The following is a 25,632-nucleotide window of genomic DNA, read 5'->3' as shown; positions in this document are numbered from 1 at the left end:
TATGCTGTAGTGTGAGCTACCAAGAACAAAGTACTTCTTATTGGGCTTAGAACAGATTCTAAATTAAGATGAGGTACAATAAGACTTACGCAAAATGTATATACCTGCTTTAATGGCAGTAAACATTTTGAGCTTTAGTTACAAATAAGAACAGGGATAAACTATACCTCTGAAGGAGCATAAAACAGATAAAACTATTGATTTCTTAAGCAGCCAGAAGCCACCATGAAATTTCTATAAGTGCTTTTAATCATGACTGTAGTGTAAGAGAGAAAAGAACATAAACATTTGTTTGGGCCCTGCTGTATGTTTCAAATACCAAAGTTTCAATGAATGCTTATCACTATCTCATTATTCCTCCGACTATTTCATTCAGTTCTTACAATCACCCTGTAAACAGGTCAGTAGGTATATTTATCAAAATTATTTTGCCATTATCTACAACAATATTATACAAAGTTGTATGTACAAGGTTTCATTCACACATTTATTCTGTCATTTACAAAATGATGCCGCAAAATGGCATGTGATCTATGCTACAATTTGAGTGATACAGATGATTGATAGATTTCATACACATATAAAATTTCTAAAAAGATTTTACACATGCACACACACACACACACACACACACCCCATAAGATGTCTTGTGATGTCTACTTTCCATTCTCCTAACCACCACCACAGAGGCAAACAGGAAACCACTATTCTTATTTCTATTCCTCCAATCCCTAGATTAGTTTTGCCTAGTCTTCAAATTAATGTAATTTATTTTTTACAGAATGTACCCTTTTGTGTCTGGCTTCTTTCTTTCAAGATAAAACTAAGAGCAATTAATATTGTTGTATGTGTCAGTAGCTTATTCCTTAAAATTGATTAGTAGTACTCTATTGTATAGATACACCAATGTTTGTTTATCCATTCTCCAATGGGCATTGGGACGTTCCAATTTGGGCTTATTATACATAATGCTGCTATAAACATTCTGATAAAAGACTTTCTTCAGATATATGTTTTCATATATTTGAGTTAAGTGTCTAAGAACAGAAGTGCTGGGCTCAAAGAGTAGCTGTATGTTTAGTTTTAAAATAAGCTTCCAGACTATATCCTAAAGTGGGTGTACTATTCCACATTCCCACCAGAAAAGTATGATAATTACAGGTGCCTCGCATCCTGGCCAACACTTGTTAAAATAAGTCTTTTAGAATATTTCATCCCAGTCTTTGGCTTACCTCCTTTCCATTTTCTTAATGGTGAATAATAGAACTTTTAAACTTTGTAACGTCCAGCTTATAATCTGTTATTCATTTATAATTATTGTTTGTTGTATTCTGTCTAATAAATATTTTATTAACCAAAGTAGCAAAATGTTATCTTCAAATTTACTTGTAGGAACTTGGTAACTTTTACCTTAATTATGTCTACAATTAATTTCTAGCTAGTTTGTGTGTGTGGCATGACGTATGAGTGATATATTTTCTTTATGAATATCAGTTCTTCCTAAGCCATTCCTTGAAAATAGTTCCCTCTCCCTACTGAATTGCTTTTGTGCCTTTGTCAGAAATGACTTACCCATATATGTGAGGATCTCTTTTTGGACTTTTCTTTCTCTTTTACTTATCTATTTGTCTGTCCTTGATGTCAGTGCATAGCTACTACTATTTTTTTTTTTTTTTAACTACTATTGACTTAGAATAAGTGTAATCTTAAAATCAGGTAGCAAAATTCCTCCAAGGTTGTAATTTTCCAAGGTTGTAATCTTCCAAGACTGTGTTTTCTATTCTAGAACTTCTACATTTGCACAACATTTTTAGCATATTCTTGGAAATTTCTATAAAACAATAGATATTGGGGTTTGGATTGTCATTGATTTCAATTTATAGATGAATTTGGGGGAAATTAACATGTTAAAGATGACTCTCTAATGTGTTTATGTAGATTTATTTTATTTTTCTGTTCAGGTTGTTGAAGTTTTTGGGTAGAGGTCTTACACATTTTTGTCATATTTATCCCTAAATTCATTATTTTTTGATGCTATTATAAATTACATTTTAAAAGATCATTAATATTTATTTTACTGTTAGTAAAAAAAGAAATGCACGCTATATTTATATATTGATCCTATGTCCTGAAACCTTGCTGAGTTCATGTGACAGGTATCATCTTTTGAATACACAATCGTATTGTCTGTGAATAGTGACAGGTTTACATTATCTTGCTCAATAATCATGCCTTTTATTTTTATTATTTCCTGGTTATTTAGGCAAGGACTTTTGATACAATTTTTAATCGATGTATGAGAGTATTCACTGACACTGGTGTCTGCAGTAAGCTTTCCACTGGATGCTCTTCGGAAAGTTGAGGGAATCTTCTTCTATTCCTATATTACTGAGTGTGTTCTCATAAAAAGGTATTGGATATAATGAATAAATTTTTGCATCAATTGCTTAATCATATACTATTTCTCATTAATTTTGTTAATGCTATTAATCACACTGTTTAATTTTCATATGTTACATTAACTTTAAATTCTTGGGGTGAGCTCACTAGGTCATAACTCATTATCCTTTTTTATATTGTTATATTTGGTTTACTAATATTTTGTTAAATATTTTTGCAACTATTGTCACAAGAGATGTGAGTCTGTAATTTTATTTTCTTGTATTATTACCTTCAGATTTGGTATTAGGGTACACTGCACTCTGTATAACATATTGGATTTTTTTCTTTATGTAATGGAAGCATTTGTGTAAAATGGTATTATTTTTCATATACTTGATAGAATTATGCAGTTGTGCCTTCTGGATCAGGCACTTTATGGTAAAGGTTTGCAATTTTATAGCAACTCACGTGTCAATTTTAATAAGAAGAGAATAATGACAGATATATTCTCTATTTCATTTTATGTGCCTAAGAAAATCTTGAAATCAAAATCTAACAATGGCATTTTAGAAAAGAAAAAGTATAGGCCAATGACATTCATGCTCATAGATCTAAAAATTATTTTAAAATAGCATACCAAATCAGCAATAGAAAAATAAAATATATCATAACTTAGTTAGATTAATTCCAGGAAACAATTTGGTTTAACATTAAATCGTATTCATCATACTAACCAATACAAATGTAAAAATATGATTACCTCAAAAATAATGACAAATTTAAAATTTTAACCCATTTGTGGTAAGTACAAAAAATTCTTAATAACCTAATAATGAAAAAGAACTACCTTAATTTAATAAAGGGTATCCATACAAACCTAAAGATAGATATTAAATTCAGTGGTCAATGTTGAAAGCTTTCCCTTGACATCAAGAACAAGACAAGCATGCCCACCACAATTATTTCTATTCAACATTATCTTAGAGTCATTAGCTGTAGTAGTTCGTTTTCATGCTGCTGATAAAGACATACCTGAGACTGGACAATTTATATTTATATTTAAAGAAAGTTTAATGGACTTACAGTTCCACGTGGTTGCGAAGACCTCATGATTATGGCAGAAGGCAAGGAGGAGCAAGTCACATCTTAGATGGATGGCAGAAGGCAAAGAGAGACAGAGATTGTGCAGGGGAACTACTCTTTATAAAATCATCAGATCTCATGAGACTTATTCATTATCACTAGAACAGCATGGGAAACACTTGTCCCCATGAATCAATTACCTCGCACCAGCTCCCTCCCACAACATGTGGGAATTCAAGATGAGATTTGGGTGGGGACACAACCAAATGATATCATTAGCCAAACAGTAAAGTAAGGAAAAAATAGTATAAGAATTACAATTTTTTAAAAAATTTAATCACTTGTAAATGACATTTTTGTCTACACAGAAAACCCAAAATGCTCTACAACTATATTTCTACATTTAACAAGTACATATAGCAAGTTTGGTAGATTAGCAATTTGCAAAATCAATTGTATTTTTCATATCTGGCACAAACTGTTAACAAATCAGTTTTAAAAATGTAACTATTAAAAGACATCAAACATATAAAGTGCCTTGGAATAAATCTAGAAAAAGATGTGTAAAACTCTAGGTAACATTAGGAATCTTACTGAATGAAGACTTAAATAAAGGAGAGATCCACTATTTTCTTGAATTGGAAGACTCAATTTTATAAACTATCTCTCAATTAACCTAAATATTTGATGCAATTTTAATTAAGATTGCAACACATATTAGTGTATTTTCAACTAAAACACCTAACTCTAAATCTTTAACACAATGCAAAGCATCTCAGTATAAATTTTCACAAAATTAATGCATTTCTGCACTACAAAGAACACACAGTTACAGCAACACATTTTTTAATGCCCCTAATTTGAAAACGACCCACATATACATAATACGGATAAATAAATTTTTACATATTTGTAATTAAAATATCATATAGAGATGAAAATGAATTAACTACAGCTACAAGTAGTAATATGTTTCAATCTCACAAGCAACATTGAAGGAAAAACAACAGAAAATTATAATTTCATTGATATAAAATGTAAAACTAGCTAAAACTAAACCATATTTTAAGATGTTTGCAAAAAATAGTTTAAAAGTTAGAATAAGCAGGGAACTAATTAAACACTGTGATTTAAGAGACCAAACTGGATGCCCCTTTATTACTTAAGACTTACCCTAATGTTAAGGGAAAAAAACATTACCTAAGATTAAATGGTTCAGGATTTGGCTGGCATGGCAACTTCCTAAACTCTTACTGCTACAAGAAAACCTACACTCTTGCTAAACAATTGGTGCTGTCAGGCGAATTTTCAGACCCCTCCTCACTCCAACTTACAACCCAGACTGCTATAACTGTAATTAAACAGGCAACCAGCCTTACATTCATTTCTGATAAGCAACTGCAAACCTCAAGCCAGTTTCAACCAGCTCATAGAGACTGTGCACAAACTGTCTGTGTCCTCTAGCTCACCTTTTGATATAAAGAGCCAAATTCCACTTCAGTTCAATGCTAAAACCCTACCCCAAACTGAATATTGGATATATGTTACATATATGTTTGCCCATTGCACATGCACTTGACCACCCTCATAAATATGTATAGCCTTTCCATAAAACCTGTTGAATATGTATGACTCTATTGCATGATACAGGCCCTGTGAGGCATAGAACCCGACCTGCCATTTACTTCCAAGACAGAACATCTTCGGCACACACCAGAGACTGTTTGTTTCCAGTTTGCAAGCTGATTATTGTGAGTATAACTCTCCTTTGTATTAGCCATCCTGGTGGTCTTTTGGACAACATCAGAAAAGTTAGGATCACAGTTATTTCTAGAACTGAGGGATTGGATTGTAATGATGGAGAGACATGTAGAGTGTTGTGATATACTACCAATGTTCCCTTTCTTGACGAGAGTAGAGGTTAAATAGATTTGCACTTTATAATTGTATTTTTTTAACTTTTATTTTAAGTTCAGGGGTACATGTGCAGGCTTGTTATATAGGTAAACTTGTGCCATGGCGGTTCGTTGTACAGATTATTTCATCACCAAGGTATTAAGCCTAGTACACATTAGTTATTTTTCCTGATCCTCTCCCTCCTCCTATGCTCCACCCTCCAATAAACCCTAGTGTGTATTTTTCCCCTTCTATGTGTCCATGTGTTCTTATCATTTAGCTCCCACTTATATTCACTTTATAACTGTATGTTAATTTGCACATGTTTTATGTATCTATCTGCTTGTATATTATGTTTAAATTTAATGCAAACTGTTTTAATACTAAATATCTATAGTTACATATATATTATTTACAAGATAAATACATTTATATCATGAAAGAACTAAGCACATTAAAAGATATATATTAATAGAAGGATAGAATGAAATAATATCACAAAGATATATATTTTCCCTAAATTAATCTATAAATTCAATTTAATTCCAACCAACATTCCAAAAACAAATTTCTGGTGCTATGCACTGATTCCTAAGTTCTATAGAAGAGAAACAGTTCAAGAATAGCTGAGACTATTCTAAAAAACAATGGAGAGATTGTTTCTATCAGGTTTGGGATATATAATATACATCGTACAACTATAAATGATTGAGACACAATGGTATTGGTATATAAAAGGAACACACAGTACAATGAAAACATAAGTTAGAAATACATCTAAACATATATGGCATTTTGATAGAAAAATTGTATGGCACAGAGGCTAAATATAAGTATTCTGCAACCAAACTGCTTTGTTTTCAAAATCAACTCTGCCATTTAATAACTATGTAGTTTGGGGCTACTTAGTTTCTCTTCTGTGCTTTAGTTTACTCAACTACATAATGGAAATAATGGTAGCATCTATCTAATGTATTATTGTTAATACATATATAAAGCATTTAAAACAGTGTCAGGTATTTATTAAATGCTTAGTAAATGTTATTTTGTTATTTATTAGGATGGTTGTTTTTTATTATTTCTATTATTAAAAATCAATGGAGGCAGAATGAATGATTAATGCTTTTACAAAGATAAGCTTTCCATAAATTAGAGTTCTAATCAAGGTGCATTAAAATGTAAACATTAGAAATGAATCTTTTAAAAAATAGAAAATACCAAACTTTATAATATGAAAGGAAATGTTAAATAAAATGCAAAAAGCATCAATAAAATATATCTATGATAGAGAGTAGAATGGTGATTCAGGAACTGGGACAGAGAGGATTGTGGAGTGTTGGGGAGCTGTTGGTCAAAGGACACAAAGCTTCAGTTAGATAAGAAGAATAAGTTCAAGAGATCTATTCTACAACATGGTGACTATAGTTAATAACATTATACTGTATTCTTGAAAATCAGTAAAAGAGTAGATTTCAGGTGTTCTCACCACTGAAGTAATTTTGTGAAGTGGTGTATATGTTAATTAAGTAAATTTAGCCATTCTACAATGTATGCATGTGTGTGCATATATATTCAAAACATCATGTTATACACAATAATTACACACAATTTTATCTGTCAACTAGAAAGAAAATATTGATGTGTTTTACGTTTAATATAACTATATTTATGTATGATAATGGACATCGTAGCAAAGGTAAAAGAAAAACAATAGTCTTGGAGAGTGTACTCATACAACCGAGGTAATATCAGCACTCAAACCGTATTAAAATCTTCTACAAATCACATAGAATAAGACAATCAATCCAACAGGCAAATGCCTAAAGAACATGGGCATGAAATTCATACAACACTACAAAAGAAAACACATAGAGCTACTAAACATATGAAAAAGTCTAGTGTTCACTAATAATCATGGAAATAAAAATTAAGCAATAGTAATATAATATTCACACATACTACATTAGTTGAAATATGATGGCTCTTTTATAAAGTGATTGAGTGTGTTGCCAAGAATATAGGAAAATAAAATTATTCATGCCATGCTGGTGTTTTTTACGCTTTAGAGAGGAATTTGGTGATAGCTAGTATATTTGGAAATATGCATATCCTGTCAACCATCAGTGCCCACGCTAGAACACAAGACATGCAGATCAATATTTATTGCACTACTGTTTATGCTAACAAAAATTACCAAAAACAAATGGCTTTCTGTAGACATTGAATAAACTGTGGTATGCATTTACAGTTAAATACTACATAGTGATTAAAACAATAATCTATCTATCTGTCTCATATGTATGTGTATATTTATGTATCTGTAAATGTGTGTATCAACAGAAATATACCTCAAAAATTATATTGAGTGAGAGAAGCAAGTTTTAGAACATATGGCATAGAAGTACATACGTAAAATAAATCATAATACTTTATCTTGTCTATAAAGGTACAATATGTTATACAATGATAAAAACATGGATTAGATAGACACATTGTAAAAGTATGGTTACCTCATGGAAAGAAGGAAAATGGGAAAGAAGAGAGAAACAAAGAAGTATTCAATTTTATAACATTAATTTTCTACCTATTTTAAATCATTTCAAAATATATTTTAAAAACTAAGATGTCAACTTTGGGGAATAAAACTGAGAAATAGGGAAGAGATGTATGTCTATGTCAAAAATCTTTTTGCGCTTTTTTGATTTTTTGCTATGTTACTTTGATTAAATAAAAACTTAAGATGAGCATCACTGAAATTTTAGAAATAGGAACTTCTGCTTTGGTCATAATGTAGTAACAGGGATCAGCTTTGTCCTCCCACTTTAAACAAGTAAAAAAAACACACACACACAAGACAAACAAGATTTTAAAAAAGTACATACTGCAATATTAAATTTATGTGTATTTATGGATTTAAATTTATGTAAATTTGAGAAAGTAATTTTTAATAACAACAGGTCAGTGATAGGCTTGGGATGGGAGTGGAGGGAGGCATGGAATACAAACAGACTTGAGGAAAATTTTAGTGATGTGGAAATATTGGCCAACTTGATTGTCGTGATAATTTTGTATACATATGTCAAAACCAATCAAATTGTAAAAGAAGTTCAAATCACCCAAAAACTGTTAACTATACTGTACCGAGCGAGCACTGTGATCTACTTCTTCTCAATCGTTTATGACCTTATAAAATCTTGCTGTTTTACTGCAAATCCACACAACCTCTTGGTACTTTACAACTATAATAACTGCTCATTTAGTAAACTTACCTGATTAAGTATGGTGAAAATTCAATGTAGTAGACTCCATTTATGTTTACCAATATCCAGTGTCTCCCTATCTATAAAGATTGTACTTTCCTACCCTATTGAACTCAGAAGTAGTCACATCAGTTGATGTGGCCAATGGAATGTGAGTAGAAGCAATGTTTACCACTTTAATGCAGAAACTTTAAAAATAGTATTAGCTGTGCTATGATAAAGCAAAGTTTGTGTTTTCTTCTATCATTGATAACAGCAATGCTCAAAATGATGATCGTGCCATTAGCCTGTCCTCTGATTAATAATGATATTGATACAACATAGAGGATCAGAATGCTATATTTAACCCATAAATAAATAATTATGTATTTATTAAACAATATGATTAATATCTGCCACTACTGCTAGTCTGTAGAATCTATGATGGCAACAAGCCTGTCTTCTTTACCTCATTATCTTTTCCCAGTGCTAGTATATTGGCTGGCAAATTTCAGGTATTCCATAAATACTTACCAAAATAATACTAGTGCTAGGTTCTCAAAGATGTATGGGACACAGTCCCTGACCTCAAGAAGCTCATAGTCTTAGAGGTCAAGTTTTACTGAATCCACAATTAGTAGTAAGAAGAGTAAGGTATAAAAGTGACATTAGAATTTGTCAATAAGTTAGACCTTCATGACCTTAAAAAAGAACTGTAATATGACAGATGGATAATTAGATGCCTGAACTGTTAGGTTGAGAGGATGCTACTAGCTTGAAATTAAGTCTATGTCTTCACTTGCACAAAGTCAAAAAAGTTTTGATTGGTGATTATAACACCACAACAGTTCAAAGTGGCTGCAGCATTAAGAACAGATAACCACAAGTTTGAAAGATCAGAAGGAACTAGTTTTTGCTCCTGCATTTGTTTTCTTAAGCCTAATCTGTCACGATACTGGCACAATGTTCTCACAAATATAATTGTGAGAACTGTCAAAAAAAAAGAACAAGTAGAAATTAAAAAGTTGCCCTGACTCTCCTAATATACTTCATAGTCTGCATAGACTGTCTATAAATAGTTGATTTCTCCATAAACATAAGAACACAGTGTATTTGAAGCTTTATTTCATCATGTCATCTTGTACAAAATCCTGTCTCTGTAACTGCATTTTACATTTTTTTCTGGCACTGGCTCATTTTCTATATTTACTATTTTTTCAACCTTTCTGGATGTATCTGTCATAATATACTAGGTTATGCTTTAGTAGCAAACATTCCCACCCCAAAATCTAAATGGCTTACATCAGAAAATATTTGTTCATCACTCACACAATATATCTCTAGAGGGTTAAATATAGCATTCTGATCCTCTATGTTGTATCAATGTCATTATTAATCAGAGGACAGGCTAATGGCACGATCATCATTTGGACCATTGCTGTTATCAATGACAGAAGAAAACACAAACTTTGCTTTATCATAGCACAGCTAATACTATTTTTAAAGTTTCTGCATTAAAGTGGTAAACATTGCTTCTACTCACATTCCATTGGCCACATCAACTGATGTGACTACTTCTGAGTTCAATAGGGTAGGAATGTATAATCTTTCCAGACAGGGAGACACTGGATATTGGTGAACATAAATAGAGTCTACTACATTGAATTTTCACCATACTTAATCAGGTAAGTTTACTAAATGAGCAGTTATTATAGTTGTAAAGTACCAAGAGGTTGTATAGAATAAGAACTCAGGCTCTGTAGTATATCTCCCGAGGGTTAAATCCTGCCTGTACCACTTAGTAGATGTTTGATCTTTGGCTAATTGCCCTTTCTGTACATCCAGTCTTCAATTTTGCAAAACAATGATTATAAAAATAACACCTGGCCAGGCACAGTGTCTCATGCCTGTAATCCCAGCACTTTAGGAGGTGGAGGCGGGTGGATCGCTTGAGGTCAGGAGTTCAAGACCAGCCTGGCCAATGTGGTGAAGCCCTGTCTCTACTAAAACTACAAAAAAAAAAAAAAAAAAAAAAAAAAAAAAAAAGCTGGGGATGGTTGGGCGCCTGTAATTCCAGCTACTCTGGAGACTGAGGCAGAGGAATCACTTGAATCCGGGAGGCAGAGGTTGCAGTGAGCCAAATTAGTACCACTGCACTCCAACCTGGGTGACAGAGTGGGAGTCTGTCTCAAATAAAAATAAAACACCTGCCTTGCAGGACCATTGTTTTAATTTAGAGAGTAGGTATCGTACACCTAGAAAACATACTTTAGATGTGGTATTTGCTCAATAAATTTTTTTCCTCTTCCTCTTCCTCTTCTTCTTCCTGCTCCTCCTCCTCCTCCTCCTCCTCCTCATTCTTCTTTTTCTTCCTCTAACTATTCATGTTAGGTTATTCTCATATCATTATAAACAAATACCCAAGACTGTGTAATTTACAATGAAAATATTTTGATTGCATCACCATTTAGTAGACTGTACAGGAAGCATGATGCTGGTATCTGCTCAGCTTCCAGAGAGGCTCTAGGAAGCTTACAATCATGGGAAAAGATGAAGCAAAAGCAGGCATATCGTATGGACAGAGCAGGATCACGAGGGAGATGGGGAAGGTGTCACACACTTTTAAATGACCAGATGTCCCGAGAATTCACTCACTATTATGAAGACAGCACCATGGGAATGGTGCTAAACCATTAATGAGAAACCTGCTCCCATGATTTAATCTCTTCCCACCAGGCCCCACCTTCAACACTGGGGATTATAATTCATCATGAGATTTGGGTGTGGACACACATTCAAACTATATTATTATTATTATTTCATATCAGGTATTGGTACACATATCTCATTTAATTTTCAAGATTCCTAACAATGCTTTGAGAGAGATATTCATCTGCTAATTTGAAAGAAGAGATGGCAGAAGTTCAAGGTAATGAAGTAAAATATCTAACGTTACACATTTGGCAAGACTGCAATTTGAATACCGTCCTTCCTGACTACAAGCTCTTTGCCGGTTTCCACAACTTTTATCTATTTGTTGATATTCTGTTGTACTATAGATTTACTTGAAAGAAAATTCAATTTAATATTGATGATTTCTCCAGCTATCACATAGGTAGTGTTATCATGCTTTGCAAAATTGTTTTTATAGCCAATACTTCTAAGCTCTACATTTTCACAGTTGCCATTTACAGCTTTTGGTTATAAACACACAGGACAGATTTTCTTGCCTCCAAACCTGGAGACAGCCATGACATTTCAGGGATGGAAACTGTAAGCACCTCTCCATAGCTCCTTGTAATCAGGCACTCAGTACTCTAACGGCTTAAAAGTACACTTAGGTTTTTTTTTTTTTTTTTTAATGATTTTATGAAACCCTTAAATCTTTGTTATTGAGATCTCCTTGTTGAATAAGTTAACTTTTACAGACATTTATTTTTTTCACACATATCAACAATATTCATTATGTTGTATAAGGCCATAAATTTATCTATACATGACATATTTATTGAATATTTGTATATAAATATTTATATTTTAAAACCAACTGTAACTCAATGTTGTTTTGATTGTTATCTTGTTACCATACTAGTAAAACATATTAATCCATTTATTCACTCAGCAAATTATAAAGTAGCTACTCTGTATTTACAATGTTACATAATATATATTCCTTGCCCTCAAAGAGTTTATAATCTAGGGCAATCTAGGATTATCAACAACATAGTTATTGGAAGTGCTTGTTAAAATGTAGAACTCTGGGCTTCACCCAGACCTAGAGAATCAGAATCTCTAGGAATGAGTTTCAAGAATCTACGTATTAATAATATTCCTCAAGTAATTTTGAGTTAGAATAAAGTGCAAAACCTGTGGGTTAGTGTCTAATTCAAACTACATCAAAACACAAGATCAAACATTAGCACTTATAAGTGAAAAATAATTTAGTGATCTTTTGGTGTATCATAAAACTACATTTTACACATGAGAAAACTGAGATACAGAAATTAGATTGTGCAAATTTGCTTATCCTGTAGACATATCTGTATCTATAAAGTAGATGTCTTCAAATTTAAGAGAGAAATTATGTATTATTATTAAATACACTGAGAGGAGGAGGCTGAGCAAGATGGCAGAATAGGAGGCTTCATTGATCATCCCCATCCCAACAAAGACACCAGTTAAAAAACTGTCTACACAAAAAAGCACTTTTATGATAAGCAAATATCAGATAAGAACTCACAGGACCTTATTTTAAATTTATATCACTGAAAAGTCACTGAAGATGTAAAAACAAACAAACAAACAAAAAACCCAAACAACAACAACACAAAACAGCCTTGAAGCACCAACGTCATCCCTCACCCAGGACCCTATAGCAGGGGCATGGAGCAGAGAGCGTTTCTGTGTGCTGGGGGAGGGAAAGTGCAGCAATCATGAGGCATTAAACTCAATGTTGTCCTGTTATAGCAGAAAGGAAAACCAGACTAAACTCAGCCTATTCCTGCCCGTGGAAGGAGCATTTAAACCAGCCCTAGCCAGAGGGAAATCACCAATTCCAGCAGTTGGATTTTGAGTTCCTGCAAGCTTTGCCATCATGGGCTAAAATGCTGTGGGTCTCTAAACAAACATGAAAGACAGTGTAGGTTGCAACTCCAAGGGAGTCTTACTGCTGAACTGGGCCCAGATCCAGAGGACTTCGAGTGGGGACTGGGCTGTAACCTACTGAGACACCAGCGGGGGTGGCTAAGGAAATGCTTACATCACCTCTCCCCTAACACAAGGCTGAAGATCCCATGGCTCCAAACGAGACCCAGTCCTTCCACTTGAGATGAGAGGAAAGAGTAGGGAGGACTTTGTCTTGCATCCTGGATACCAGCTCAATCACCGCAGGATAGAAAAATGGTCAGAGTCGTGGGAACCCCTCTCAAGGGCCTAGCTCCAGGATGACATTTCTAGACACAGCATAGGCCAGAGGGAAGCTGGTGTATTGAAAGGAAGTACCCATTTCTGGCAGTATTCATCTCTTGCTAACTGAAGATCCTCTGGGCACTGAATAACCAGCAGTGACACCCAGGGACTACGTGGAGGGCCATGAAGAGATCCTGAGACTTGTTGGCTTCAAGTGAAACTCAGAACATTCCCATCTCTGTTAACTATGGGGCAAGACTTCATCTGCTTGAGAAAAGCAGAGGAGAAAGTAAAGGAGAATTTGTGGTGCACCTTAAGTACCGGCTTGGTCACAGGGTGGTAGAGCACCAAGTGGGCTCTTCGGGTGCCTGATCTCAGGATTTGGCTCTTGGATAGCACTTCTGGTCCTGCACTAGGCCAGAGGGGAGCCCACTGCCCTGAAGGGTGAGTCACAGACCAGGTAACACTTACCAAAAGCTGAGTGGAGGGCCCATAGGCCTTAGGGGACCACCAGTGGTGGTCTGACAAGACTCCCCATGGGCCTATGGTGGCAGTGGCCACAGATAAGGCTCCTAAGCCTTTGGAACAGGGAGGGAAGAGTAGGAAAAACTGCATCTTGTGGTTTGAGTTCCAGCTCAGTTGCAGTACCATACAACACCAAGTAGACTTCTAAGGTTTTTGACATGAGTCCCTTGTTCCTGGACAGCACCTCTGGAACTACCCTGTGCCTGGCGAAACTCACCACCCTGAAGGGAAGGACGTAAGCCTGTCTGACTGTGCCACCTGCTGAACTTAGAGCCTCAGGGCTGTGGGCAAACGTACACAATAGCCAGGTAATAGTTCAAGCAAACAGGCAAGACCCAGTGTTGTGCTCACTTGAGGTCTGAATCAGAATAGCCATAGTGGGGCTGGTCACATAGGTGGTTATGTCACGTCACCCTAAATTCAGGAGGCTCAAAGACAGACAGGGAGAGAGACTCTGTTTGGGAGAAAGTAAAAGAAAAAAAAAGAGTCCTTGCTTGGTAGTCCAGAGAATTCTCCCAGATCTTGTTCAAGATTATCAAGGTGATATCTTCAAATGTCTGCAAGAACCACAGCATTACTGGGCTTGAGGTGCCACCTAAAGGAGATACAGCTTTGATCACAACATTCAAGTACTTTTTAGTATCTGGAAAGCCTTACAAAGAAGGAGAAGTACAAACAAGCCCAGACTGTGAAAAATGCAATGAATACCTAAATCTTCACTTCCTAGACACAGACAAACCCCTAAAGGTATCAAAACACCAGTAAAACATGACCTCACCAAATGAACTAAACAAGGCACCAGGGACCATTCCTGGAGAAACAGAGATATGTGACCTTTCCAATGAAGAATCCAAAATAGATATCTTGAGGAAACTCAAATAAACTGAATATAATACAGAAAAAGAACTCAGAATTCTATCAGATAAATTTAACAAATAGATTGAAATAATTTTAAAAAATCAAGTAGAAATTCCAAAGATGAACATGCAATTGACATTCTGAAAAATGCATCAGAGCCTTTTATTAGCAGCATTGATCAAGCAGAGTTAGTCATCTTAAAGACAGACTATTTCAAAATATAGTCAGAAAAGACAAAAGAATAAAGAATATAAAACAATAAAGCATGCCTACAGGACCCAAGAAAATAGCTTCAAAATGGCAAATCTAAGAGTTATGGCCTTAAAGAGGAGGTAGAGAAAGAGATAATGGTAGAAAGCTTATTCAAAAAGATAATAACAGAGAACTTCCCAATCTAAGGGAGATATCAGTATCCTGTACAAGTAGATTATAGAACATCAAGCAGATTTAATCCAAAGAAGAGTATATCAAAGCATTTATGAATAAAATTCCCAGAGATGAAGGATAAAGAGGGAATTTTAAAAGTAGCAAGAGAAAAAAAAAAACAAATAACATAAAATGGAGCTCAACTATGTTTGGCAACAATAATATATCTAGTAAAAAGATTTTTTTTTTTTTTTTTTTTTGAGACGGAGTCTCGCTCTGTCGCCCAGGCTGGAGTGCAGTGGCCGGATCTCAGCTCACTGCAAGCTCCGCCTCCCGGGTTCACGCCATTCTCCTGCCTCAGCCTCCCGAGTAGCTGGGACTACAGGCGTAAAAAGATTTCTTAAACATAAAGCTGAAATAAAAACTTTTCCAGAAAAACAAAGGCTGAGGGATTTCATTATCACCAGTCCTATTCTACAAGAAACACTAGAGGAAGTATTTCAATCAGTAAGAAAAGGACATTAATGATCAATAAGAAATCATCTGAACGTACAAAACTCACTGGTAATACAGTAGTTTTACAGTACACAGAAAAACACAGAATATGATAGTAGTTTTACAGTACACAGAAAAACACAGAATATGATAATATGGTAACTGTGGTGTGTAAACTATTCTTAAGTAGAAAGACTAAATGATGAAACAATAAAAAATAACAAATACAACTTTCAAGACATAAACAGCAAAATATTATATACAGTAAAAAAGCTGGGAGATGAAGTTAAGACTTAGTTTTTGCTTAGTTTTTTAGTTTGATTAGGTTTTTTTTTTTTATTCTGACTTGCATGCTTGTTTGTTCATGCAAACAGTGTTAATTTGTAATCATATTGAAATAATGAGTTAGAAGATAGTGTTTGCAACGTCATGGTAACCTGAAACCAAAAAACATACAATGGCTACACAAAAAATAAAAGCTAGAAACTAAATAATATCATCAGAAAAAAAATTAATAACTTGAACAGACCAATAACAAGTAGTAAGATCAAAGTCATAACAAAAAGGTTCCCAGTAAAGAAAAGCATGGCATCCGATGACCTCACTGCTGAATTCTACCAAACATTTAAAGAAGAACTAATACCAACCCTAGTTAAATTATTCCAAAAATAAAAGAGGTGAGAATATTTCCAAGCTCATGTATAAGGAGAGTATTATCCTGATATAAACACCAGACAAAGGCACATCAAAAAAATACAAAAGACCTATATCTCTGATGAATATTGATGCAAAAATCCTCAAGAATATACTAACAAACTAAATTCAACAATGCATTAAAATATTATTTATCATGACAAAGTGAGATTTATCCGTGTGATGCAAAGATTGTTCAACATATGCAAATCAATCAATTTGATACATCATCTCAACACAATGAAGGACAAAAAAATGTATGATCATTTCAAATGGTTTGACATTTATTGATGATGAAACTCTTCAAAATCTGGGTAGAGAAGAAACATAACTCAACCTAACAAAGGTCATGTATAACAAAATGTTGTACATTTTCGCCTCTGTTAGTGTCATAATGAATTGGGAAAAACAAAGTCTTTCCTCTAAAATCTGAAACACAACAAGTATATCCACTTTCACCACTGTTGCTGAACATAGTCCTGGAAATTCCTAGCTAGAGCAATCAGACAAGAGAAAGAAATAAAGGGCATACAAATTGCAATCAAAGAAGTCAAATTATCCTTATTTGTGGCTGATATGATCTTATATTTGGAAAAATCTAAAGAGTCCACCAGAAAACTACTAGAACTAACAAACAAATCCAGGAAATTTGCAGGGCACAAAATAATTATATAGAAACCTGTAGCATTCTTATAAGCCATCGGTGAACAATCTGAAAAAGAAATAAAAAATGTAATGCCATCTACAATAGCTACAAATAAGCAGGAATTGACTTAAGCAAAGATGTGGAAGATCTCCATAATGAAAACTTTAAAATATTGATGAAAAAAATTGAAGAGGTCACAAAAAATTAAAAATACATTCTATGTTCATGGATTGGAAGAATCAGTATTGTTAAAATGTCCATACTACCTAAAGCAGTCTATAGATTAAATGTAATCCCTATCAAAATACAAACAACATTCTTCACAGAAATAGAAAAATGTCATCCTAAAGTTAATATGGAATCACAAGAAAATCCAAAATAGGCATAGCTATCCTAAGCAAAAAGAACAAAACTGGAGGAATCACATTACCTGATTTCAAATGATACTACAGAGCTATAGTAACCAAAACAGCACGGTACTGACATAAAAACAGACACATATGCCAATGGAATGCTAGCCAGCTCAGAAAGAAACCACACAGCCATAAATGAACTCATTTTTGACGGAGATGCCAAGAACACACAAGGAAGAAAGCACAGCCTCTTCAATAAATCATCCTGGGAAAACTCTATATTCATACAAAGAACAATGAAACTAGACCTCTGTCTCTTTCCTTTTACAGAAATCAAATCAAAATGGATTGAAGGCTGAAATCTAAGATCTCGACCTATGAAACTACTACAAGATAACATTGATGAAACTCTCCAGGATATTGATCGGGACAAAAATATCTTGAGTAATACTACATAAGCATAGGCCGCCAAAGCAAAGTGAACAAATTAGTTCAGATCAAGTTATAAAGCTCTGCACAGCAAAAAATATATATAAAATTAAAAAAATGAAGATACATTCCACAGAATAGAAGAAAATATTAGGAAACTACCCACTTGATAAAGGATTAATAACCAGAACATATCAGGAGCTCAAACAACTCTATATAAAAAAATCAAATACTTCGATCAAAAAAATGAGCAAAATTTTTGAATAGACATTTCTGTAAAGAAGACATACAAATGGCAAAGATTCACATGAAAGGGTCCTCAACATCATTGATCATCAGAGAAATGCAAATCAAAACTACACTCAGATATCATTTTACATTCCCACCAATAGTGTACAAGAGTTCCTTTTCACAACATCCTTCTCAGCATTTGTTATTTCCTGTCTTCTGGATATAAGACATTTTACCTGAGGTGAAATGATATCTGAGAGACAAACAGAGAGCCAAATCATGAATGAACTTCCATTCACAATTGCTTCAAAGAGAATAAAATACCTAGGAATCCAACTTACAAGGGATGTAAAGGACCTCTTCAAGGAGAACTACAAGCCACTGCTCAGTGAAATAAAAGAGGACACAAACAAATGGAAGAACATACCATGCTCATGGATAGGAAGAATCAATATCGTGAAAATGGCCATACTGCCCAAGGTTATTTATAGATTCAATGCCATCCCCATCAAGCTACCAATGAGTTTCTTCACAGAATTGGAAAAAACTGCTTTAAAGTTCATATGGAACCAAAAAAGAGCCCGCATCTCCAAGACAATCCTAAGTCAAAAGAACAAAGCTGGAGGCATCACGCTACCTGACTTCAAACTATCCTACAAGGCTACAGTAACCAAAACAGCATGGTACTGGTACCAAAACAGAGATATAACCCAATGGAACAGAACAGAGTCCTCAGAAATATTACCACACATCTACAGCCATCTGATCTTTGACAAATCTGAGAGAAACAAGAAATGGGGAAAGGATTCCCTATTTAATAAATGGTGCTGGGAAAATTGGCTAGCCATAAGTAGAAAGCTGAAACTGCATCCTTTCCTTACTCCTTATACGAAAATTAATTCAAGATGGATTAGAGACTTAAATGTCAGACCTAATACCATAAAAATCCTAGAGGAAAACCTAGGTAGTACCATTCAGGACACAGGCATGGGCAAAGACTTCATGTCTAAAACACCAAAAGCAATGGCAGCAAAAGCCAAAATTGACAAATGGGATCTCATTAAACTAAAGAGCTTCTGCACAGCAAAAGAAACTACCATCAGAGTGAACAGGCAACCTACAGAATGGGAGAACATTTTTGCAATCTACTCATCTGACAAAGGGCTAATATCCAGAACCTACAAAGAACTCAAACAAATTTACAAGAAAAAAACAAACAACCCCATCAAAAAGTGGGCAAAGGATATGAACAGACAGTTCTCAAAAGAAGACATTCATACAGCCAACAGACACATGAAAAAATGCTCATCATCACTGGCCATCAGAGAAATGCAAATCAAAACCACAACGAGATACCATCTCACACCAGTTAGAATGGCAATCATTAAAAAGTCAGGAAACAACAGGTGCTGGAGAGGATGTGGAGAAATAGGAACACTTTTACACTGTTGGTGGGATTGTAAACTAGTTCAACCATTATGGAAAACAGTATGGCGATTCCTCAAGGATCTAGAACTAGAAGTACCATATGACCCAGCCATCCCATTACTGGGTATATACCCAAAGGATTATAAATCATGCTGCTATAAAGACACATGCACACGTATGTTTATTGCGGCACTATTCACAATAGCAAAGACTTGGAATCAACCCAAATGTCCATCAGTGACAGACTGGATTAAGAAAATGTGGCACATATACACCATGGAATACTATGCAGCCATAAAAAAGGATGAGTTTGTGTCCTTTGTAGGGACATGGATGCAGCTGGAAACCATCATTCTTAGCAAACTATCTCAAGAACAGAAAACCAAACACCGCATGTTCTCACTCATAGGTGGGAACTGAACAATGAGATCACTTGGACTCGGGAAGGGGAACATCACACACCGGGGCCTATCACGGGGAGGGGGGAGGGGGGAGGGATTGCATTGGGAGTTATACCTGATGTAAATGATGAGTTGATGGGTGCTGACGAGTTGATGGGTGCAGCACACCAACATGGCGCAAGTATACATATGTAACAAACCTGCAGGTTGTGCACATGTACCCTAGAACTCAAAGTATAATAAAAAATAAATAAATAAATAAATAACTACCATACAATCCAAAAATCTCACTGCTATGTACTTACACTAAAGAAAGGACATCAATATATCAAAGAGATATCTGCACTTCATGGTTGTTGCAGCACTGTTCACAATAGCCAAGATTTGAAAGCAACCTAAGTGTCTATCAACAGATGAATGAATAAAGAAAATGTGGGATATATACACAAGGGAGTACTATTCAGCTACAGAAAGAATGAGATTCTGTCACTTGCAAAAACATGGATGGAACTGGAAATCATTACAAGTGAAATAAATCAGGCACGGGAAGACAAACATCACATGTTCTCACTTATTTGTGGAATCTAAAAATCAAAACAATTGAATTTATGGACATAAAGAGTAGAAGGATGGTTCCCAGATGCTGCAAAGGTTGTGAGCATTGAGAGGGGAGTAGGAATTATTAATGGATACAAAAATAATTAAAGTATTGAATAAAACCTACTGTTTGTTAGCACAATAGGGTGACTACAGTCAGTAATAATTTAATTGTGTATCTTTAAATAGCTAAAAGCATGTAATTGGATGGTTTGTAACACAAAGGATAAATGTTTGAGGGGATGGATATTCCACTCACCATGGTGTGATTAGTATGCATGCATCAAAATATCTCATGTACTCCGTAAATATATACATCTACTATTTACCCACAAAAATAAACATTAAAAAATACACTTAGACAACAAGTATAAAATGGAACCCTTCAGTTTACCTAGTCCTCAGGGAATATTTCATAATCCCATATTCACCATGCAGGGCAACCTAACATGAAATGTTTTCCTTCTTTTATAATTAATTTCTTATTATCATGCATAGTCACTTATGTGTTACACCATTGTCCCCTTCTGTCCACTTAATTTTTTTTTTGAGACAGAGTTTCACTCTGTCACCCAGGTTGAAGTGCAGTGGCGCAATCTCAGCTCACTGCAGCCTCTGTCTCTCAGGTTCAAGCTATTCTTCTCCTCAGCCTCCTGAGTAGCAGGGATTACTGGTGCCTGCCACCACTCCCAGCTAATTTTTGTATTTTTAGTAGAGATGGGGTTTCACTGTGTTGGCCAGGGTGCTCTTGAACTTCTGACATCAGGTGATCCACCCACCTTGTTCTCCCAAAGTGCTGAGATTACTGGCATGAGCTGCTCTGGCCACTTAATCTTAGTGAAAATGTATTTCCCCTCTTCTAACACAGGAAAGATGTAATCTTTACCTTCTCAGGTTACGTTAGTAATCCATAGTAGAGTACAGGTGTTAAGATTTTAGAATCTGGAGTATTATAGTCCCGAGTTTTGATTATGGCTATATCATATACTAGATATCCAACACTGACAAACTCACTTAATCTTTATATGTCTCAGCTTCCTTACCTGAAAAATCTATTTTTGAAGATTAAATGAGCTAATGTAAGTAAAGCAATCAGTAGGGTGTGTAGCACATAGTAAGCACATATATGCTTTTAATTATATCATCATTAATGAAACTCACCACAGAGATCATTTTTAAACAGTTTTGGACAGGAAATACATGTAGGAAGACTAATTAGATTATCAGACACTTTAGAACAAAGGCCATTGTTTGTATTATCTTTGTGGTTTGGAATTCAAACCAAAGTTTGAATTCTGACTTAGCTACCAATTAGCTGTATGCCTTTGGGCAAATTACTTCGCAACCTGTAAACCTCAGTTTTTCTCAATTGTAAAACATAAAAATGCTAATAACTGCTAATTATTAGCATTTTTCATGTTGTAATCTTTAAAAGTCATCAACAGAAGTAATTTCAACAGAATCTTGATTAGTAGGCTTTCAACAAATATCAGATCCCATTATTACTGTTACTAAATGTATCATAGATCATTATATAGATTATAGATTTGTTATTTGATTGGTTTTAAAAAGAATAAAATTAACAAAAACATAAAGTTTAGAATGCTTGATAAATATTCTTATTTAAAACCAAATTTTAGACTGGCTGCCTTGATACCGATAATTCTTTGTTCTGTTGCATTTCCATAAATACAGCTTCTGGCTCTCCCATTCAATTTTTTTTGTTATAACATGTGAGATTGGACAAATTCAGAAATTGAATTTTCAGAATTAGTTACTCAAAATAAATAACCAAATGTTCATCCTCAAATAAGCAGTGATTCTTTTTTTCTGTCTTTTGTCTTTTTCTTTTTGGTAAAATTGATCCATAAGGTAAAGTTATTTTTAGAAGTACAAAACAAAACGTGCATTCCTTCGAAAATGGCTAATCCTTTCATTTCACTGGATATCAGAATAACCCACTTGCAATCAATATTTTATCCTCTGAATATTTTAGCAACACTAGTGAGATAATGAGAACTTAACTAGAGATTATAAATTTTGAAACGTGTATTTAAAAAACTTTGACTATAGCTCAAGGTCAATGAATAAAATCATTAACAAACTCTCATTACTTAGCAGTGACCTCTAATAGCATTCATTTTAAATTTGCCTTTGGGAGTTTTAATTGTTCTTAGGAGCCTGTGGTTAGTCATTGTTTAAATACCACACGTCACTATAATCATTAAAAATATCATTCAATGGAAGATTTCAAGGGTGACATTATAGTTGAGACCTGACCTTCAAATGCTATGTTGTGCATTTGATAGCTTGGATCGATGCATTTCTCATAATAGAGGGTGTAGGCTATGTGCTTTGGCATGTATGAATGCATGTGTATGTCCAATGCCCTACTGTATGTGAAAGGCATTTTAACCTCAAACATTGAGAAGAAAAACTACATTTGAGTAACTACATTGATAATGATCAGTTTAGTATATAAAAGTTCTACTGCTTATTCATTCTCAATGATATATGAGCTCAGAGTTACTTTTCTAAAAATGAGGATGATGTTTCACAAATCCAGTGGCTCTGGCAGGGACCCTATAATAGCAAATATTTTTCCAAGATACCTGGCTCAGAATAGAAGTTGTGTCTCTGCTGTAAATTGAAGTTTTGCCCAGTGCAAAGTTAAAAGCTCCGTATGAAAATTTCATATGTGCTCCCATGAAAGGGAGCACAGAGGCTTAGAATTTCTAACTACAAACATAATTTTATAAAAGGCGCAGTATAGAGGCGATACATTAGAAATAGAGGGCATTTTTTGAGGTTTCCATAAAATGCAGCTGCCATTTCCATTGTATACGCTTTGGCTATTAATTGGAGTAACGAGAGTATCATTCATTCAAACAATTCTTAAGTACCCACTATATGGCTATTTCTTTTCCAGGAGCTGAGAATAGAAAGATAAATGGGAGATAATAACAAGCTTTGAGGGTATTTCTACCACAGTTTAGATTTCGACAGTATAAAATATTGTAAATCTCTTGTAATAAGGAAGCATTGAAAAGTCATATGATTATATGGCAGTTGTGCTTTCTCTCCCTTGGGGATAGAATTCCCCTTAAATAAAATTAGGAAAGTTATTCCAAGGAAATAATTCTGTAAACACATGACATTTCTTTTAAAACTTCAGCTTTAGAAATATAGGATGTTAGATTTGTGTTTCTTCATCTGGCTCCTCCTTTCTGCCAGTTCATGTTTTGCTCTTATTGTAATAAATATCTGCTGCTTCTCCCTCCTTCACCAGCACTGCTGTAAGCATGGTCTCCAGATGAACGCTTCGGCATACTTCACTTGTTCTTGAGAATTCCAACTTGGCCAGTTATTTCCTCAGCCTGTCTTTTGGACTCTGGGTTGAAGTTCAATTCAGAATTCACACTGAGTATGTCACCCAGAAAATGTGCTAGCATCCAATTCAAAATAATCAACTGATCATCACACAAAAGGCAAAACCAAAAAGAGCATGACACAAATTGTAATTGGTAAATTCCCTCCCTCTGTTTCAAAACTTACTTTACTTTTTAATTATAGCCTTTGTACAATAAGAAAAATCTTGCATTTGGGTTAGTGTTTTGTTAGTAAAATCTCAATAAAAAATTACCACTCTGTTAAGTACTTAATACGTTCACATTGTACAGTCATGTAGATCTTTAGCTAGTAAAAGCTATCATAAGATTGATAATAAATAAATAAATATCAAAAGATATAAAAGTTTTGTACATAAAAATATGAAATATGTCTACATTATTGAAGCATCTGGTACATATAATTATCTAAACCTCTGAAGAAAATCAAGTAAGTTACAACATATAATTTATTTAGCTGTCAAAAATCCTTTGCTTCTGGGGAAAAAAAAAATGCTGCCTTAGAAGCAGCCACATACATTTCATGTTTAAGATGATACAGGCACATAACCAAGAAGGTAAAAGACCTGTATACTGAAAACTACAAAACATCGAGGCAAGATACTAAAGACTCAAATAAATGGGAAGATATCACATGTTCTTGAATTGCAACAATTAATACCAGAACAATATTAATTCATTAATATTAATATTGTCCATGTCAATACTACTAAAAAAAAAAAATCTACAGGTTCAATGCAATTCCTGTCAAAATACCGATGCCTTTCTTCACAGATTTTTTTTAAATCCTAAAATTTCTGTGAAACCATGAAAGAGCTTGACTAGCCAAAGCAATCTTAAGCAAAAAGGACAAAGCTGGAAGCATCACATTACCTGATTTCAAACTAAACTATCAAGCTTCAATAACATATTTTTACCCACACCTCAAACAGAGCTGGGCTTACTTGGAGCAGAGAAAGCTTGCAGTGATTATCAACAATGTCATAAAAAGCAAAAGATGGTTTAACCTACCAGTTTGGCAAAGATCAAAGAAATAGACCAAACACAAGATAAGTAAATGTTGCCAAGGGGATAAAAGTTTGTAGAACCTTTCTAGAGGGCAATTTTTAATATTAAAATTATTTAAAATCCACAAACACTCTGACTCTACAACTCACTTCCAGAGTTATAAGTAAAAAAAAAAAAAAAAAAAAATTGTCCTTCCAATGAGATTCCCCATATGCCAGGAAAATAATCCTAAAATTTTTCTTTAGGGATTTGCTCCCTTTCTCTGTATCCTGGGAAAGGAGTATGTCTTATGAAATAAGAGACAGAAGGGTATGCACCTGTTGAAAGTTATTGCCTGCTTTGAGGATCCTCAGAAGTCCTTTCTCTAGACAAGAAATTTATTTTGTTGCCAGTGTTGCCAGTGGAACTTTGCACAAAATGAAATAAATTAATCCTGGTTTATTTGATTATAGCTCTAAAAATCATATGGAGTCTGTTGACGGTGACAGTTTAAAGAACATTTAGATCATTCTAGTCTAACCCACTCATTTCATCAATAGGGAAAATCAAGCACAGAGAAGAGAAGATTTTTTCAATCAAGAATACACAGTAAATTAGCAATCAACCTGAGAATTGAATATATGTTTGTTTCAATTCTAATCAAGTATATTTTCTTCCACTATGCCACATTACCTGTATTTATTACTA

The sequence above is a fragment of the Chlorocebus sabaeus genome, chromosome X (assembly GCF_047675955.1).
Source record: "Chlorocebus sabaeus isolate Y175 chromosome X, mChlSab1.0.hap1, whole genome shotgun sequence".
In the NCBI taxonomy this organism is placed as follows: domain Eukaryota; kingdom Metazoa; phylum Chordata; class Mammalia; order Primates; family Cercopithecidae; genus Chlorocebus; species Chlorocebus sabaeus.
This window is presented reverse-complemented; position numbering follows the sequence as displayed.